The following is a 20421-nucleotide window of genomic DNA, read 5'->3' as shown; positions in this document are numbered from 1 at the left end:
GTCTTTAATCCATTTTTGGTTTATTTTTGTGTATGGTGTTAGGAAATGTTCTCATTTCATTCTTTTACATATAGCTGTCCAGTTTTCCCAGCACCACTTATTGAAGAGGCTGTCTTTTCTCCATTGTATATTCTTGCCCCCTTTATCAAAGATAAGGTGACAATATGTGCATGGGTTTATCTCTGGACTTTCTATCCTGTTCCATTGATCTATATTTCTGTTTTTGTGCCAGTACCATATTGTCTTGATTACTGTAGCTTTGTAGTATATTCTGAAGTCAGGGAACCTGATTCCTCCAGCTCCATTTTTCTTTCTCAGGATTGCTTTGGCTATTCGGAGTCTTTTGTGTTTCCATACAAATTGTGAAAATTTTTTGTTCTAGTTCTGTGAAAAATGCCATTGGTAGTTTGATAGGGATTGCACTGAATCTGTAGATTGCTTTGGGTAGTATAGTCATTTTCACAGTGTTGATTCTTCCAATCCAAGAACATAGTATATCTCTCCATCAGTTTGTATCATCTTTAATTTCTTTCATCAGTGTCTTATAGTTTTCTTTTTGTTGCAATGGTAAATGGGAGTGTTTCCTTAATTTCTCTTTCAGATTTTTCATCGTTAGTGTATAGGAATGCAAGAGATTTCTGTGCATTAATTTTGTATCCTGCTACTTTACCAAATTCATTGATTAGCTCTAGTAGTTTTCTGGTAGCATCTTTAGGATTCTCTAGGTATAGTATCATGTCATCTGCAAACAGTGATGGTTTTACTGCTTCTTTTCCGATTTGGATTCCTTTTATTTCTTTTAAAGCCAAGAAAAACAAAGTTCAGAAAGGTGAATCGGCTTCTTGGGATCACACATAATGGAGACCACATAAATATCACCAAAGAGATTTCTGGTTTTGATTCCCTGCAAGACTAGTCAAAGTACACAGACCTCCTTGTATGGGGTTGATTCTTCAAATCTTGTAGAGTCTTGGCCACACATAACTCAACAGCAACTTTTTACCATCCTTCCCAAAGCATTAAATTAATTACCATAAAAGCATAACTCCTTTCTCCACTGGTATTTCATTGGCTTGGTTTACACTTGATTCAATTATCTGTTTACAGTGACAAGCGCAACTGACATAAATAGGTTTGGAAACACACACAACACAGGCAAACAAGAAAGGAGTTGTCTGACAGCCAGGCATCCCAAGTGCCACCGGCTGTCGTCGGCAGGTTTTCCAGAGGGAATAGTGGTAGTTCATCTAGACATCAGTTAAGTAGGGTTAGTTAAGGGTCCTCGTGGCAGGATTTGAACCCTGGCCTGTTTAGCTCCAAAGTTCAGTTTCTTTTCACTACATCACACAGACCCACACTGGCGCCTTTACGCTTCTGCTCAGGGCCCGCCCTATGTGGATTGAAATCTTGGGAGTTAGCTTTGTCAGTTATATGTAGGCGGTTTACCCCAGCCCTTGGCTTTCCTTGTCCTCAGCCCATAATGCTGTCCAAAGACCTCCCCCAAGAAAAGAAAAGTTTAGGGCAGGGGGCGACCCTGAATGGGGCTGGTGGAGGCTAGAGAGAGGCTAGAGAGAGTCTGAGACTGCTGGCTTGCCCTCCAAGCCACACTTCCAAGCAGGATTTTCTCACCTTCCTGCACACAGCAGGCTGGGAGGAAGCTTCCCCTTCTCCCTGAAGTCAGTCCAGGCCTCGCTGCCCTCATCTGCCAGTGGGGGATCTCACACCCACACCATGATGTAGCTGGTGAGGCGGAGGGTGGTCAGATGAGATGACACATGGGAAGAGCTTTCAATGTCATTTTCTCTCTCCTCCCCACCCCTCCCACTTTCCTTAGAGACACAAACAAGACCTTCAGGACTCGAGGGAATCTTGCAGAAGTGCATTTAGTCCACTGTTTTCCAAACTATGTCACAGGGCTCGTTCCTTCCTTGGGATGAAAATGGGCCGTTTGAGAAAACAGGGCCTGTTTGGGAAACACATGGTCAAAGTTGAACAGGTTTCTGTGCTACAGAGCTTTACAGAGCTTATGATGTATATTGGAGGATGGAAAGCGCATTCTTCCAAACTTCTTTTCCCCTCAACATCTTACGGGAATAGACTTCTAAGGAACCCTCTTTGTAAACCCTCCATCTGGTCCATTCCTCTCATCTTACTGAAGAGTTGAATGAAGCTATGAAAATAGAAGGAATTTGCCCAAAGTTCACCAGTAACAGAACTGGAACCACATCTTCAGGGCCCTCATTCTACCACGGCGCCCTTCCTCCCCAACCCCCAGACTCATCAGACCCTGAAGATGTGCAAAGAGGAGGAGCAGGAGGGGCCAACGGGGTGGAGGGGGCTACTGCCTAAGGAGCCTCTGCAAATGTTCAGGAACCAACAGCTGAGTGGTCCCCAGGAACCTACAGGATCGGGGCACCGCTGGAGAAGAGTTTGCTTCTACTTGTTCAGCATAACCCCATGGAAAACCCACCCGACTCCCAAGCAGACCCCCTGGAGCCTCTGAGCCTTTGTCAATCTTGCCCAGGGCTGTCTATCCCCAGGGCTCTTCTCTGCCTGGCCAAAGGCTATGGAAAGATAGCTAGAGTCAGCGCGGTGGCTTCTCTCTGTTGCAGGGGAATTTTGCCCAGCAGCCCCTCCTCTTGGCGGTGGTGTGGAGGGGGGCCATCTCTTTCCATCAGTATTCACGGCATTCTGGTTGGGGTGAGGAGAGGAGGATGACGGTAAAGGTCCTGCTCATGGAGCCTTCCTGGCATATTTGGTCCAGCCCTGTCTGTCTGACTCCCTGACCCGCGGCTCCCCATGGTGATGGCAACAGGTGACCCTGGGTTAGCGCTGGGCAGGGATGTCAAGTTGGCAAAGCCAGCGTCGCCCACCCCTCGCCTATTCACTTCCGCACTCCAGGGCTCCTCCCTCCTCAGCCAGGATCCCTCTGTTTCTGTCTCTGAGCCTGAGCATCTCAGGTGGTGTGTCTGCACCCGGTGGCCTCCCAGCACCCTTGTTCCACTCCCTCCCAGCCCTCTCCCCCTATGACAGACGGCATCAAGTCCAAATCAGCGCTCACTGATGGGCCGCCCACGCACCCCCGTGCCCACCCTCCAGGACTTTATCCCTCAGGCATTATCCACCTGGGTCCCTTTTACCCACTCCCCACGCCTCCATGTCACACCCTCCCTTTCCAGAGGATGTCACCACTGCCAACGCTGTGCAGGGCCAATAGTTTTTACGGCTCATGTAAAAGGAATTGTTATCATGGTGACATTCCAGCCACGGCTGACCCGTGAGGGAAGGAACTCGGTGGTCTGCCCTCCAAGTACCCTTCAGAAGTCCCTCCCACTCTGCTTCTTGCAGGAAGCGACCCCCACCCCTCCACCTCCCTCTATCCTCCCCTCATCTCAGAGGCCCCTCCTCTGTGCTCCCAGAGCCCCCTTCCCCCCTCCACCTCACTGGAGTTGTCGACTCCCCTCTGCCTCCCCACGCAGCCGGCATCTCAAGGGAGAGGGGCTAAGGCTTCTTCCCCCTCTCATCCTGGCACTTTGCGTGGAGAGCCGATGCCCCGTGTGCCATTGTTCTTGGAACATCTTGATCAAACGAGAGAGTGTATCATCTTTTTTCAAATAACTGCTGGGGAAGGTAAAAATAAGTCTCCTGAAAGGGCACAGAGGATGAGACATGTGCAAAGGAAGGGCCTGGGAGGCCTGGGAGGAGACAACACTGGCCGGACAAGCTGGTCAGAGACTCGGAAACTCAATGTTCCAATTCATTTTGGCAACCAAGCGCTGCTTGTCGTGCCAGGGAAGTTATTGACATTGGAATTGAAATTGAAATTGAGTTAGAAAAGGGGAGGGAAGCCTGCGGGAGCCATGCAGATCAGGGTGAGGGAGATGGAGACATTTCTATTCTGGGAAGTCCTTTATTATCCCAAGTTCCCAGCTCCTGTATATTCATAACCTGTTGCCACTAATTGGCCTTTCATCTTTCTCCATCTCAAAGGCTGTGGGATTGGGCCTTGAGGTCACTTAGTCCAACCTCCCTCCAAATAACAGTTCTGGTTTTGAGCACCTACTATGTGCCAGGCTCTGTGTAACGTGCTTGACTTGGATTAGTGATGGAAGTTGTTATTCTTAAAGGTCGGCCCATCTCGATCACCCCAGCCTGACTCACCCCACTTCTTACTCAGGAATACCCACCATAGCAGCCCTGACAGGTGAGTGGCCAGCCTGTAATTGAACTTCAGTGACAGGGAGGTCACTACTTTACTAACAGCCCATTTTCTTTACCGGACAGCTCCATTGTTACAAAGGTTCTTCTCAAGCTGAAAAGCGCCTTTCGGTCGGTTGCCATGGGGACTGTCCCCCCTCCTCCTCCTCCTCCTGGAGGGGACACCTCCGTCTGCAGTCAGGAAGGCAGACAGACGGTGCTTGGAGGTGAGATGGATGGTGCTACGGACGCCCCTCTGGGGTTGGGGAGACCTTGAGTGACCCTGTCTCAAAGAGGACCACCCAACTGTCAATCCTCTGTGTACGCACGTGTTCCATCCCCCATATGTGCGCTCCCGTCTGTCACTCTCTCTCACTCTCATTTATCACCTCTCTGTCACTCAGACATCATAAAATGGAGCCCAGGTGCAAGAGAGTCAACTGCAAACAGAGCGATGGGCAGGCGGATCGCAAGCAGACTGACAGATGGATAGGAAGTCAGGCGGGCTTCTGCAGAAATGCGTGCCACAGGCAGGGGCTAGTCTAACAGTCTGTCTCCAGAGCCCGATGGACAGAAAGACGGAGAGCCAGGCATAGCGCAGACATGGGGACAGGTAACAGAAGGGCAAGTACGTCTGCTTGGGAAACAGGCATTGCACCACTGAGGTCCCAGGCTGCTCTCCCTGCCTCTGAGCCCTGCTTGGCCCAGAGTTCCTAAGGAGAAGTCTGAGCTCTGTGGGGAGAGAGCTTGCTTCCCTCACACCCAGATCCCCCAACCCGGGAGAACAAATTCAGTCCCCCCTCCTCCACCTTCTCCACCCTCCCAGAGGCAGCCCTCCACCTCCACCCTATGAACCACTCACCGCAAAGCCGAGGAAGGGGCTAGAAAGGGAGTCTACATCTTCTTCTGGAAGCTTCCACCGATTGATCACCGGAAACGTATTCCCTAAGAGAGGAAAACCAACAAACAAACAAAAAGGGAATGAGCGAGATTTGGTGTTGCAATGAGCAGGTCCTGTGCCGGCGCCTCACCACTCCCGTCTCACTTAATCACGCTTCTAGCGCTCCCAGATATTATTAGCCCATTCAAGGGAACGGAGTGTCAGAGAAGAGAAATGACTCACCCAAAGCCCGTCAGCCAACAAGGGGCAGAGGCGAGATTTGAACCCGTGTCTGCGCGACTTCAGGATCACACTCTTCTCTCCACACCCAGCGCCCTCTCCAGAGGACGCCCACGTGCGTGGGTTCCCTCTGTTTTCTCGGGAAAATGAGGTGGTCATGAGAAGACCAGGGTGATTTATGTGCTGAAGGAAGTTCTCACTGGAGGAAGCTGTGAATTGGTCCAGAATTAGCGGATGATGTCAGCCGGGCATCCCTCCTCCCCGGGCCCTTGGCATCACCCTTCTGGGACCGTCACCAAAATTGATGCGCCAACAATTACAGAATTGGATTTGCCCTTTCCCAGCTCAGGCTGCTCAGACGTCATCCCTGGAGCTCAGGAAACACCTGCCTATTTTCTCAGCTCCCCCATCATCACGTGCACCCTCCTTGCTCTCCCAGGCTTGAGAACGGCAGGAGGCAATATTCTATTCTGGCCGCGTTGGGTCGGCCATGCATCACTTAGCACAATGCTGTTTCCATCTCGAACCACTTGCCCTGGCACCTCCTTGCCCATCACGCTTTCCAGCCTGTTTCTCACCCTCCTGGTGCCTAACTTCCTGACTCCTTTTTTTTTTTTTTCACTTTACGACCTCACCTGTTACTCAAACCCAGTGCTCGGCACTGTAGCTGGACCTTTTGCCAAACTTGATTAACCTGCCTAAACTTGATTTCGATTCTCCCTCTGACTGGGCTGTCATTGGCTGTTTAGGGTAAAGGCAGGGGTGTGCTGGAGCCAACTCCTACCAGCTCACAAGAGCCGATTGTGCACATCGCTTCTTGTCTCCATGTTCAGCGGCTCCACGTTAGTGGATTGAAATCAGTCATGGTGGCAGTATTTACACCAGAGAAATTGGCCCACACTGCAAAGCGGGGTTTTTTTCCTTGCGGGGAACCAGTAGCGAAACTTAGCATCACGCGTCTGGATAAAGGGTTTGCCACAGGCATGTCAGCACCATAGATAACAATCCCAACACCACGACGGGAATTCAGGCAAGACAGCCTGGCCCCCTTCTACACAGGGAAAAACCGAGGCTAAAAGAGATTCCAGCCCCAGGTCACCTAGTGGGTCAAGTGCTGGGCCGGGATTGAGGCCTTGCAGCCTGGGTGAGGCCTCTTACCCCCTTTAAAGGCCGCCTGCAGAGTAAGTGCCTCTTGGCTCAGGTCCCAGGAATGGCAGGATCGATGTGGCTCTGACCCAGGTGAGAACATTCAGGAGATCCTGGATGCAATCTAGGGTGAGCCTTGTGGGGTGGGGAGGGGACCGCGTCTGTCCTTCAACCAGGAGCTTCACCCATAGTCCCCCCCCACCCCTCTGCTAAAGAAACAGTTAGGAAGGATTGGCATCACCCATCCAGGTCAAGGCAGTTACTAAGTCATCTAAGGGCCCACGGGCAGGAGTGGGGGGGTGGTAACGGGCCGAGTGCCGGGGGGAAGGCCCTCATGAGATGGACACAGCCCGTCCCATGGTATCTTCTGTGGAGTGTCCATGTAGTTATAAGGGGCAGTGGCAGGAGTTTCAGAGAGGAAATTCAGGTGGATGGAGCCTGGTCTCAGAGCTATGGCAATATTTGTCTGCTTGGCTTGTTCCCGAAGCCTGAAAGCAGGATTTACTGGTGCTGCCTCTCTTCCTGGGCATGATGTGCGCGTGAGCACACACACACACACACACACACACACACACACACATGCAGAATCAAAGCCTCAGGATTCCTGGGGCAGGCATGCATACCCCGCCACAGCAAGACAGATATCATACACCCTGAGGCACGCTGGCAAACAGACACACATAAACATGTTCCCACCCGAATGTGCGCGAAGAAATAAACATTCACTTGGAGGTGTGCTCACACGTGCACAGAACTTTTTGCGCTTAACCAGCTCCTCTGAGCAACCCACCTGGGCTGTCAATATCCCTGGATTCTGGAAGGACCCCCTCCCTGGCCTCCGGGCCTCCAGTCTCATCCCCTCCATCCAGCCTCCACGTGGTAGCCACACAATCCTCGTCTTGATCCTCTCCCACGTGGGAAGTTTCAACGGCACCTCGCTGCCTCCAGCATCAAGAACTCAGACTGGGGCTTCCCTGGTGGCGCAGTGGTTAAGAATCCACCTGCCCGTGCAGGGAACCTGGGTTCGAGCCCTGGTCTGGGAAGATCCCACATGCCGGGGAGCAACTAAGCCCGTGCACCACAACGACTGAGCCTGCGCTCTAGAGCCCGTGAGCCACAACTACTGAAGCCCGCGCGCCTAGAGCCCGTGCTCCGCAACAAGAGAAGCCACCGCCATGAGAAGCCTGCGCACCGCAATGAAGAGCAGCCCCCGCTCACCGCAACTAGAGAAAGCCCGCGCGCAGCAGCGAGGACCCAACGCAGCCAAAAATTAATTAATTAATTAATTTTAAAAAAAGAACTCAGACTGACATTCAAAACCCTACAAAATCTGGCCACTTCTGGCTTCCTGGCTTTTCCCCCATCTCCCCATCCCCCCATCCCTCATCTCTCCCTGTTCCTGCACCATCTTTCCTCTATCTCCCTCCAGCCAAATCCTTTCCAGAGTTACAAAGACCACTGATTCATAACCAGAGATGCCCCAGGTAGATGTGGTCTCTTGTGGTTCTGAGCAAACCCACCTCCTTGCCTGGTCCCCTTTTCCCCTGGCTCCATCCAGCTTTTATGAGAGAGGTTGGTGACCATGCCTCAGCTTGCCCACAGCACTCGGCTTCCCACGGCTCATTTCTGTCTGCCTGGGACTCCGCACACACTAGGACTTCAGGGAAGGTTTGTAAGCAGGTGGCTTGGGCCATCGTCCCTGCTCAGTCCCCTCCTCCCTTGCCTTGGCTCTTCTCTCCTATTTTTGATGGGTTGGTTCTCACTGCTAGAAAAGGTTCTCTGCAAGTGAAGGCCCGCCCCCTGTGCTGGGAGGATTTGGAAAGGCCTGTCAGTCACCCTGTTGCCTAGAAACAATCCTCAGACTAGAGGGTGTCTCCAGGGGTCACTAAGTGCCTCTCCTCTGTCTTCACGCCCAAAGTGAGGCACTAGCAGATCTCAGAAACAAATAGAGATTCTCCCTCTCCACTGTCAGATTTCTGCAGGAATCTCTGGAGGGCTTTGCTGTTGGGATATTCTTCCTCGAGCTTGAGTTTGAATATAGAGAATTGTCGTGCTGGGAGGGGCTTTAGCCAATCTTTTATCTTACCCAGAGTCAGACTCTCCTCCCAAGTTATGTCAGCTCCTGGAATGTCTCCAGTGATGGGAAGCTCATTCCCTACAGGGCTGGACACCTCCATCCTTAGAAAGCTCTCCTTGCCTTTTTGTGGGATACCGCTGACCCAACCAACCCGCTGAGACCACAGGAGTCACCAGCATCCTCCAGGACAGGACTGTGAATATTTTGAGCAAGCAACAGAGACCTGGTTGTTGACTTAACTATTCCCCACATGGTCCGGATTCCATGCTCTTTCGTTTCTCTGAACACATGTCCATGCATCACATCTTCCTAAAAGCAGCGGTTAGAATCAGCCCTGCTGCTGGAAGCCGGCTTCCCCCGGCTTCCCCTCCTATCCCGGACTCAGCCCTCCCTGCCCAACTCCAGCTCTTGTCTCTTACCCGACTGGTTTTTCATGTCCCTTTGCTCCATTTCGAAGTCACACCCGAGAGCTCCTGGCAGGGAGATTTTCCTTACCCCTGGGGCAAGGGCACTGGGTTTGGACTCAGGCAGACGGAGATGCAGCCATGAGCGCTGCCACTGACTCTGTGAGCCGAGGCGAGGCACTTCACCCCTCTGAGCCCATCTTCCCTTCTGAAATGACAACAGTCACCTTTCCTCGATTGTCGTGGAGATTGAATGGGTTAGTGGACTTAAAGCCCCCAAGACAGCACCCGGCCCAGATGTTCATTACACATCACCCCCACCCGGCCCTCCCAGTGGGGATCCAAGGGACGCCAGCTTCCCCCCAACCCCGGATGGAAGGAATGTAGCAAGCACCTGCACAACCCTCTATTGAGGGCTCCGCTAAGAGCAAGATCCATAATGTCTTATGTGTTTCCTTCATCTGCTAATTTAATAATTCTGCTAAAAAATGAGCTCGTTTGGCCCACAATTTGCTTCCCAGAGGCCTAATGCTTCCTATTGCTCAGGACTTCATTAGGTGCCAGACACACACATTTCCCATCCCCCCACCTCACCCCTCATTTGTTTTTAAGAAAGCAAGATTGATAGATTTGATGGATTGTAATGGTCCTGACTCCTCTTCTAGGTCCCCCTTCCCTCGCCCTTCTCCCACTGTGCCTCTCTTGGGAAGATCAGAATGGGCAGCCTCTCCCCGGCCTTCTGGTTTCTCCTTGTCTCTCCTCATCAGCTGAGAAAATGAGCTTATGCACCCTGGACCACAGCCTCCACATCCCAGAGGACCAGTGGGCTCCCATTCCAAGAGGCCAGTTGAGTGTAAAGATGGGCTTCCTTACAAACAGTGCCTTTCTGCGATAGCATCATATGATGCCGGGTAGTAAGTTTCCTGGTGCTGAAGATACAGTACGCAAGGTGGCCAACTATATGTCGGAGATGTTTCAGGGCAATGCAGTCTCTCTTTCTTTTTAAGTTTTGATTTCTAAGACCACATTCTCCATCACTTTTTCAGTTCCAGTCTCACTAGACTTGGGCAACTGAATTTTTAATCTGGTGTTGCTGGATCTCTGGGAGATTGATGAATGGGATTCAAGGGGTCATTGATTCTCACGAAATTGAATGCAAAATATCCTGTGTATGAGCATATTTTCAATTTCAAAGCTTTTTATCAAATTCTCAAACATGTCTCTAGTCCAAAAATGATTACGAGTCAATGCTAAAGAATAGAGGTGGGCAAACTTTTCTGTAAAGAGTCTGACAGGAAATACTGCAGACTTTGAGGACCATATGGTCCCAACTACTCAACTCTGTTGCTGTGTTGCAAAAGTAGCCATGAGCAATAAGTAAACAAATGGACATGGCTGTGTTCCGTTAGAACCTTATTCACACAAACAGGCATCTGGCCAGATTCAGTCCACGGGCTGTAGTGTGTTGATCCCTGCTATAGAAGGAATTCTGGTTTTGAGTGGGAGCTTACATCAAATGCCCCTTCAGATGCTCTCCAATTTGTTCATCCATTTACTCATTCATTCATTCAATGTATTGTATAGATGTCTACCAAGCCCCTGCTACGTGCTAAGTCTTATGCTTGATACAATGGATAGAAAAAGGAATAAGACAATATCACTTCCCTCAAGGATTCTACAGCCTAGTTGGAGAGTCATGCCTGGAAACAACTGTCAGTCGGTGTGATAAAGACTGTAATGGAAATTTGTACAAGAGACAGCACTGCCATAAGTGAAACCACACAGGGAATGGGTGGTGAAGGTACCTAGGGAGATGCTGACAGAGTAGAGTCACTTGAGCCAGGGTTACGAGGAGGAGGAGGGATTTTCCAAGTAGGTGATGGAAGGGCGTCCCAGGCCAAGGGAACAGCAGAAGCAAAGGCACTGAGGCATAAGCCATGTTGGGGTAAGTGTAAGAAACGCAGCCTAGAACTAGAGTTTGGGGTGCAAGGGGTGTCAAAGGGAAAGGGAAGCTAGAGGGAAAGACAGGGTGAAAACATACCATGAGGTGTCTTTTGATCCAAGCTAAGGACTTTGGACTTGATTCTGAAGGCAACAAGGGGGCATAAAAGGATTCGACTGCTGGCAGCTATGATCCTTTAGTGAAGTTGCCACTCACAAGTGAGCATATGCATGTGAGTTCTCCCCTTCTCTTCCTTCCTGACACTCACTTACCTTTGATACCCACTCAAGTTTTACTCTAAGCCCTCTGATTTTCCTAATTCAAGCCAAATCCCACAAAGCCAAAATTTGTTGAGAGAGGGATTTTCCTCCAGATAATTGAAAAGTAAACCCATCTTGACAAAATGAAGGGATCCAATCTTCCCAGCCTTTCTGTCCTTTCTCTCTCTCTCTCTCTCATTTTAGTCTCTTTATTGATTGGATTGGGGAGCTCAGAACAAGGATAGCACAATGTCCCCAGGAAAATGTCTGTAAAAATGTAATCAAAATGAAACATTTCCATTAACAAGTGCACATAACTTACTGAGACAACATTAATGCACTTTTAAGACTTTAGGGTGAGTCTTTGGTTCTCTCCCAGGAATGGTTCCAATTACAAAAGCTCCTCATCTTGGAGGGCATGGGTGACGGTAGAGGCAGGAACCAGAAACCACGTAACTGCACAGGACTCTGACTTTATATGGGCAGCCCCAACCTTGAAGCAACAGGAGAAAATGAAGCAACCACCAAGTGCAGCTCTAGACCATACTGCTGCCTCTTTCCTCCTCTGGTCAGTTTCCACCTTGGATCTAGGATATCAAATCCTCATGCTATTTCATACTTCACCGTTTCTTATATAATTGTTGGCTCCATCAGGGCAGGAGCTGTGTTCATCTTATATTCCCAGAGTTCAGCACAGCCTGGCACAGAGCTGGTACTCAATTCAATTTACATGCAAACTGCCTTCTCCCTTTCTCTTCTGGGGCCAGTTTATGACTTTATGATCTCAAAGGAGCACTATCCACAGGCTTGGAGCTCTGGGATGTGGGTCAGTAAAGATCTGGAATGTCAGCTGCACCCCTCCCCTTCTGGCTCTCCATAGCCATTTCTTTAATGGCGCTCATTAGGACTCTTCACCAAGTATTTCCATCTCTGTGTCTTCCAGGCACATGGTAGGATCGTATTTCCTGGTCCTCTGCTATTGGAAGTATCATGTGACCAGTTCTGGCCAATGGGGTATGAGCAAAAGTAACCATGTGACTAGTTCAGGCCAATGAGGTATGAGTGAAAGTGTCACTTTCAGGCTATTTAATTGCTGGTGTGAGACCTCCACTGTTCTCTTCTTTCTAAGTGACTGGTGATATCCAAGATGGCAGCTGCTCCATCATCTTAGGTGCTTGAGTGACTATGATGAGAAAAGTCTATACGAGAGCTGCCAGTCCTTATAGACATGTGATGTGAATGAGCAATAAACCTTTGATTTTCAAGCCACTGAGATTTGGGGCTTGTTTGTTATCATAGTATAACTTAGCCTTATCCTAACTTATCATTTTCCCCTAAATCCTCTCCTTCCTTTCACTTGGTCCAGCAACCCAAGATCTCCTCTTCCCCTGGTTGGCTAACCAACTTTACCTTCTCTTCTTTGTTCAGTTATTCATTTGTTTAACAAACATTCACCAAGCATCTGCTCTGAGGAGACAGAACTGGACGGACAAAGATGAACCAGACATGTCCTCAGGGGCTCACAGTCTGGTTGGCCCTGCCCTGGCCTGGGCAGTCTCTCGACTCCTTAGAAGTTCTGTCTCAGTCACTCCAATGTTCTCACCACCGCCATCTGGCTTGTCGTTGGAGATGGAGGTCAAGTCTGAGAAGCTGTCTCCTCTTCCCACCATGGCCCCTGTCACCACCAAGGCCTCTGATTATCCCTGAGCTTCCCTTGGAACCTTCTTTCACTGTGTGGTTGGATAGTCTGGGGGGCCTGAGTCCCTGCACAGGAAAACCCCCGAACCCCACTGTCATGCAGGATGATGGAGCATGGGGTGCCTACGAAGTATTGGGTTCTTTTATTGGTAAAGAAACCAAAACTCAGAGAAGAGAAACTATGTGCCCATGGTCACACAGCATCATGGTCCCAGGATCAGGACTAAAGTTAAGACCACCGTGTGCCCTTGAAAGAAAGAATTCTTGCCTTGGGCCTCATTTCACACCCCGGCACAATAAGAGAATGGCCAAGGATGCTGGAAAAAGCCCTTTTTATCCTTGGATAAAAGGCCTGAAGATACAAGGGTGGGGGAGTGTGAGTGGGTGGGGGAGAGTTTGAGGAAAGAGGATCGTCTCATTCGAGGGAGGTGATGGACAGCTTTGACATCATTACTGAGAGGCAATGCGAGGAAGATCTTGGCCCACCAAAGCCATTGCCCTGCCTCCTGGCAGGTGAGTCTATGCCCCTCTGGGCCATCACCCTCCACTACATGCTGTCTTCTGGAAAAGACCTCTCCCCTGATCTGAAACAGCCTTGGCGCATTCCCTGCAGGTCTTGGACAAACTGGGAGTCATCTCTTTTCAAGGACCTTCAACCCCCGAGATGAGTCCTCTGTGCATTTAGATACAGGAAAGGAAGAAGGAAGGGGGCGGTGCGGGCCAGATTTGGGTACTTAACCCTTCATACCTAGAAATGTGGTGGCCCCATTCCTGGCCTGGGCCCCCCTCAACCTGCTGCCTGCCCCTGGCTGCTCCTCCCACCTCCCATTGGACGGGGGGAAATTATGTGGCAAGGTGACCCTGTCCCCGGTTCTGAGGTGTATGCGGAGGCTGGAGACTAAGCAATTAACACGCAGTCGGGAGTAAGGGTGCCCAGGGAAATTTCCTGCCGAAGCTCAGCCCTGGCAGAAGGGGAGGCTCAGCGGGCACAGGGCAGGGACGGGAAGAGGGGGGCGGGGCCGGGACATCTACAGGCAGCCTCTTCTGCACATGGATGCTTTTCTGGAAAGATGCCACTGGTGAGGGGGCGGGGAGAGCGGGGCCAGGGAGCAGGAAGTTTCCAGTGCTGGATAGAGAAGGCTCACCACCGGGGCACTGGAGCCCAGGCCACCCCCTCTCCCCGGGGAAAAGACATTCCCCTCTGTGCCCTTTCCTGGGAAGGGGCAGTCACTTGAGTCCCTGAACTTTGGGGGGCGGCAGATCTCTCGATGGCTGGGGGAGCAGGCTTTGGGGAGCTCGAGAGGCCTCTGATGTCACAGCACATACGGCGCACTGCACACAGCAGACACACAGGGGGCAGGAAGCACACAGCACAGTCACACATATAGCAGCGTACAGTGGTACACACACACACACACACACACACACACGCCCGAATTCCACCACTGCCGATGTTTCCCTATGGCCCCTCCCACAAGCCCCCAAGAGGACTGGGGCCCACTTCTCAGGGAGGTCCCCACTTGTCTACCTGCTCCCCCCCACCGACACGACTCACTCCCAGAAGCCAGTGCTGGTGCCTCAGAGCCTCACTCTGAAAACCCTGACCATGCACAGGACCAGGTGTCAGGAGACACAGGTCCAGGTCCTGGGTCTGCAGCTCTCTGACTGGGAGACCCTGGGTAAGTCATGCCATCTCTGGGCCTCAGTTTCCTCATCTGTCCAATGGGATCACTAGGAAAAGGAAGAGGAAGAAAGCGCCTATTCATGGGATGGCAACAAGGTCTAAAGAAAGCACTTTGTGCGTCATAGACCACCCTAAATGCGACCCCAGACCTGGGTGCAGAGCCGCACCCTCAGGCACACACAGGCTTCCAGAGCCCTCGGCTGGGCCCCCTTCAGCCAACCAGGTCTGATCCCGATTAACCTCAGTGCAAGATCCGTGTCCACAAAGACCCTCTCATTCCAACTTTGACTTTGCTTCTTACACTTGATCATTCATTCATCCAGCTATGGAATCCTGGATGCAAGGTGCCATATATGATGTCATGATTCTGCATCCAATGCCAAGCAACTCTCCCACACCAGCTGGTGAGGCCTACAGTCCAGCTCGCTTCTAACGCTATCTACCTGGAGATAGAATCAGATCCCTCAGGTTAAAGGCTCAGTCCTACAAGACCCTCTCCCCACCCCAACTCCCTGCTAGTCGTCACCTGTGCTTCCGACAGACCAGCTATAGATTAGATGTTCCAAAGACCCCTTCCTTGGGTTCGATTAATTTGCTAGAGTGACTCGCAGAACTCAGAGTAACATTTTACTTACTAGATTACTGGTTTATTACAAATGGATATATAACTCAGGAATAGCCAGATGGAAGAGACGCCTAGGGCAGGGTACAGGGAAAGGGCGAAGAGCTTCCATGCTCTCTGAGCATGCCATTGTTCATGAATCTCCAAGTTCTCACCAACCCAGAAGTTCTCTGAACCCCATCCTTCTCAGCTGAAGCTTCATTACATAAGCACGATTGATTAAATCATTGGCCATCAGTGACTGAACTCAATCTCCAGCCCCTCTTCCCTCCCGGGAGGTCTGGGATGGGACTGAAAGTTGCAACCCTCTAATCAAGTGATTGGCTCCTCCAGTGACCAGTTCCCATCCTTAGGTGACCTAGGGGCTTTCCAAAAGTCACCTCACTCGCATAACAAAAGACGACTTTGTGCCCTCAACACTTAGGAAATTCCAAGGGTTTTAGGAGCTCTGTGCCAGAAACGGGACAAACACCAAATATATATTGATATATTTCTTATTATAAATTACAATATCACAGATTTAAAAAGTGGGCAGTACCTGGTCTTTGCTCTCAGGCAGCTCATGGGCCAACTCAGAATTCTCAGCGGTGGTTACATGATAGAATCCATGGCCTGGGAGGCTTTTAAAATACTGCCTCCTGGGCCTCATCCCTAAAGATTCATAGTCAATTGATCTGAAATGGGGCCCAGGCAACCATGTTTTTAAAAAGTCCCCCAGCTGATTCTAATGTGCCTTCAGAGCAGGGAACCCACCCATCTAGTGGAGAAATTAGACATATGCCAAAAGACAGAATGGGACATTTTTACAACAGATGCACACACAATAATTGCTAACATTTACTGAGCCACATCTTTTGTGTGAGGCGAGCATTGTGCCAAGTCTTACGTCGGCATACTTAATCTTCCCCAAAACCCAGGAAGGCAGGCTCCACGCCACCCATTCTACAGCTGAGTAAAGGAAGCGCAACAGATGAAGTAACTTACTCAAAGCAAGACTTCTCTGAAAAGGTGGCATTTGTGCCAAACCTTGAAAGAAAATAGAAATTTGCCCTGGAGAGACTGAAATGGAAGGGTGCCAGTGTTCTCCACCCTGGTTGGTTGTTAGCATTCCTGACCTGAGGGGGTTGTTAAAATGTAGGGGGGTACAGGTTAGGGGAGCAGAGCCTCTGCTGACTGGGACAGGGGCTTCTGAAAAGGAGGAGTGGGAATGCAGATCACAGAGGCTGGTGGGGGCCAAATTATGGGAAGAGGATATTTTAGGACACATCCAAGGTAGAGCTACTTTCCCCCGCATGTAGAAATTATGTACCCCTTGTCATTATCTCCAGAGGTGGCAGGGATGAAAATAGAATGTCAAGGTAGAGTCAGAGAAGCTAGACCCAGAAGAGTCTGGGGGGAGCAAGTTGAGACTTTATCCTTAACTTTTTAAAAAGAGTGACATGGGACTTCCCTGGTGGCGCAGTGGTTAAGAATCTGCCTGCAAATGCAGGGGACACAGGTTGGAGCCCTGGTCCAGGAAGATCCCACATGCAGCGGAGCAACTAAGCCTGTGCGCCACAACTACTGAGCCTGCGCTCTAGAGCACCACAACTACTGAAGCCCGTGCACCTGGAGCCCGTGCTCCGCAACAAGAGAAGCCACCACAACCAGAAGCCCGTGCACCGCACCGAAGAGTAGCCCCGGCTCGCCGCAACTAGAGAAAGCCCGCGCAGCAACGAAGACCCAACGCAGCCAATAAGTAAGTAAGTAAGTAAATAAATAAATTTATTTATTTATTTATTTATTCAAAAAAAGAGTGAACTGGATGTCAATCACTATGCCTTCTATTCAGAAGCAAGAAAGTATGGAAGGGAGAGGGTTGAACCGGGGGTCAGAGGCCAAGTTCCAGACGCTTTCCTCTCTTAGCCTGGGCTTGGTCATCTGTGAAATGATGGCAGGGGTGGTTGCATCTCAAGGTTCTCAAACTGAGTGCTGGAGAGCCAGCACCTCAGAGGGAAGCTGGTGTGGGAAGTGGGGGACTCTAGGCTCCACCCCACTCCAACCAGGGCAGTTCTGCTTTCCTCTGCTTTACACATTGGATGCCATGGAAAGTTTCATTTGAACGAGAGATTTTATAGCTCAAGCAACTTGCGGGTGCAGCTTTGACTTCTAGTTAAAGATGGCATTATCACCTTTCTCTCCTAGAACCCCTTAACATGATAGCAAACCCCGAGGAGCTCAGGCACCAGCCACATGGAGGTGAGTGATGTCTGGGCTGGGCTTCCACTCGGGGAGGAAGTGGAAGTCTAAACAGAAATCACTGGGAGCCCCAGGCTCCTTGCCCCACAAAGTCATAAAACTCCCTGCCACCTTTATTGGGGGAAAAATGTGCAGAGTAGGGAAAAAAAAAAAAAAGCCTACAGTGCCAGTATGCTCTCCAACTGTACGATCAGACTCCCCACTCCACACTCTATGATGAAGTCCACCTGTCCACAAGCTTCATCACTAAACACAAAACTTTTACGCAGCTTCTCTGTGCCACAAATTCAGTTGAGAAGAGATGTCAATGTGAGAAACTGTTAACTAAGCCTTCGCACCTGTGCCAGGGATGCTGCCAGGTGTTTTGTCCCTGATGACTTTTTTAGTACTCCCAACAATTCTATGTGGTAGGTAACTAACTCTGTTCCCATTTTACAGATGACGACTCTAAGGAAGAAAGAGGCCAAGCCCAAGTGCAGTCATCTGATTAGTAAACCATAGAACTGAGCTGTGGCCCTAGGCAGTCTCCTCCAAGTCTACACCCAGACCCATGTTATGTGCTAGACCACCAAGATGGCGAAGACCAAGCACAGCAAAGGTGGATGGACAACCCTGGGGGAAAAGAAATAATGTAAAGAATTTTTTTAAAAACCTTACAGAAAAATTCTAATAAATATTCTAATAGAGATAGAAAATATATTGCATTCATAAAATAGGAATTGGATATTATGAAAAGAAACATTTAGAGAACAAGAAAGAGATCTAGAAAATTAAAAATGTGAAATAAAATCCACAACACATATTGTAAAACAGCGTTAACAAAACCTTCTAAGATATAGACTGATGTGGCAAATGTGGAAAAATAAGAAAAAAAAAAAAAACTGTTTAAAGTAGATTGCATTGGTTGCCCTAATTCTTTACCCAATATCAAACCTTCTGCCATGTGATTTTGTACCTCTCCCACTAAAGAGGTCTCTTGAGTTTGGGTTCTGCCATGTGTTTGCTTTGGGCCCCTGGATGTTAGTTGGGAGAATGTGACCAAAGGCTTAAAACCTCTTATGTGATTGGGCTCTTGCTTCTCTTCCATCTTCATGAGAAGAACACACTTGTGCTAGCCCACTGATCCCACAATGAGGGTGAGAGATATCTGGAGCCAAGCTAAACTCCTCCACCCAACCCTGTCCCGGATCAACCATCCCTTAGCCTACTCCCAGCTCTATGGGTAAGCCCAGCCAACATAAGCCACTCCACCTAGTTCAGCCTAAATCAGTGACTCTCAGCCACAGATCCATGAGAATAATTATGTTTTAAGGCACCAAGTTTTTGTTTGTTATGTAGCATTATTGTAGCCATGGTTGATGCAAGTATCAACCCAGTAGCTGGTACCCAATTAAAAGAGAAAATAGATGGAAGAGAACTACCAAAGCAATAGTCCATGTAAATTTCCCAGCACTAAAAGGCATGAACCTCCAGATCAAAGGGCCTACCAAGTGCCCAGAACAATAGATAGATTCACTCCCAAGATATATTATTATAAAATTTCAGAACACATGAAGGGATAATCCTAAAAGCTTCCAGCAAGAAAAAACTGGTTTCCTACAAAGGAACAGGAATAAGGATGGCTCTAAGACTTCTCAAGAGCAGCACTGGATACCAGGTAACTAGTGAAGCAGTGCCTTTTACATTCCCGGAAGAAATTGTTTTCAAAATAGTATTCTATCCCTGGATACCCAATTAAGATATAAGTTGGGACTATAAATTTTTTTATGTGTAAGGATTCAGAAAATGCACTTCAAATTCCCTTTTACTTAGTAAGCTATCAGAGGATATGCTCCAGCAAAAGCAGGCAGTAAACCAAGAAAATAGAATCCAGGAAATAGGAGTTTCAACACAGGAGACTGGTTTATGCCTGGAATAAACCTTTGCAGCAGCCCTAGAGAGTAAGAATCCAGGGAAACAGGAGGGATTGCTAGGTGAGCTGATGTAAGATAACACTTGTGAACAAAATACTAATAATAATGTTACAGCAGATGTGACACACCATTTGGAAAAGTTTAAGAAAACGATGCAATTCCCCAGTGTTCATAACAGCACTAGTTACAATAGCCAAGACATGGAAGCCACCCAAGTGCTCATCAACAGATGAATGGATAAAGAAGATGTGGTATATATATATACAATGGAATATTACTCAGCCATAAAAAAGAATGAAATAATGCCATTTGCAGCAACATGGATGGACTTGGGATTATCATACTAAGTGAAGCAAGTCACAAAGAGAAAAACAAATACCATATGATATCACTTACATGTGGAATCTAAAAAATGATACAAATGAATGTATTTACAAAACAGAAACAGACACACAGACATAGAAAATGAACTTATGGTTACCAAAGGGGAAAAGGGGGTAGGAGGGATAAATTAGGAGTTTGGGATTAGCAGATACAAACTACTGTATACAAAATAGATAAGCAACAAGATCCTACTGTATAGCACAGGGAACTATATTCAATATCTTGTAATAAACTATTAATATAATGGAAAAGAATCTGGGGTATTCCCTGACAGTCCAGTGGTTAGGACTCGGAGCTTTCACTGCTGTGGGCCCGGGTTCAATCCCTGGTTGGGGAACTAAGATCCCACAACTAAGACCCATGTGGCACAGCCGGGAAAAAAAGAGAGAGAGAGAGAGAATCACTTTGCTGTACACCAGAAACTAATACAACATTGTAAACCAACTATACTTCAATTTAAAAAAAAGAACAGAAAATGATGCAATTTAAAATGTTAGATGATTTTTATTACCTCTGAATATATTTTTCCATATAGATGGCATGACAGACAATAAGAGTTTATTTCTCAGTCACATCATGTTCCCTCACTGGCCAGGCAGTCCTTCGCTTTGTATTTGCGGACATGGAACCCATGACCTGCAGTTTCCTCGTTAGGGAAGAGAGAGGTGGAAGAGGCACACAAGCTCTTAACTGCCTTAGCCCAAAGGGATAACACCAGTCACATGACTCCTCCCTA

The 20421-nt window shown here is 48.9% G+C and overlaps 1 long non-coding RNA gene across 1 annotated transcript; it reads right to left on the bottom strand.

The window, feature by feature from the left end:
• Positions 1 to 1883: 1883 nt before the first annotated feature.
• On the bottom strand, positions 1884 to 5398 carry LOC132355500 (uncharacterized). The gene is made up of 3 exons (XR_009499637.1): positions 5321 to 5398; positions 5060 to 5142; positions 1884 to 1963 (listed from the first exon to the last, which is right to left on the bottom strand). It is a non-coding gene; the product is annotated as an uncharacterized LOC132355500 (long non-coding RNA).
• Between the last annotated feature and the right edge of the window lie 15023 nt (positions 5399 to 20421).

Source organism: Balaenoptera ricei, chromosome 20, assembly GCF_028023285.1.
Source record: "Balaenoptera ricei isolate mBalRic1 chromosome 20, mBalRic1.hap2, whole genome shotgun sequence".
Classification (NCBI taxonomy): Eukaryota; Metazoa; Chordata; class Mammalia; order Artiodactyla; family Balaenopteridae; genus Balaenoptera; species Balaenoptera ricei.
Note: the sequence above shows the minus strand (reverse complement) of the source record. Positions and strands in the feature narration are given on the sequence as shown.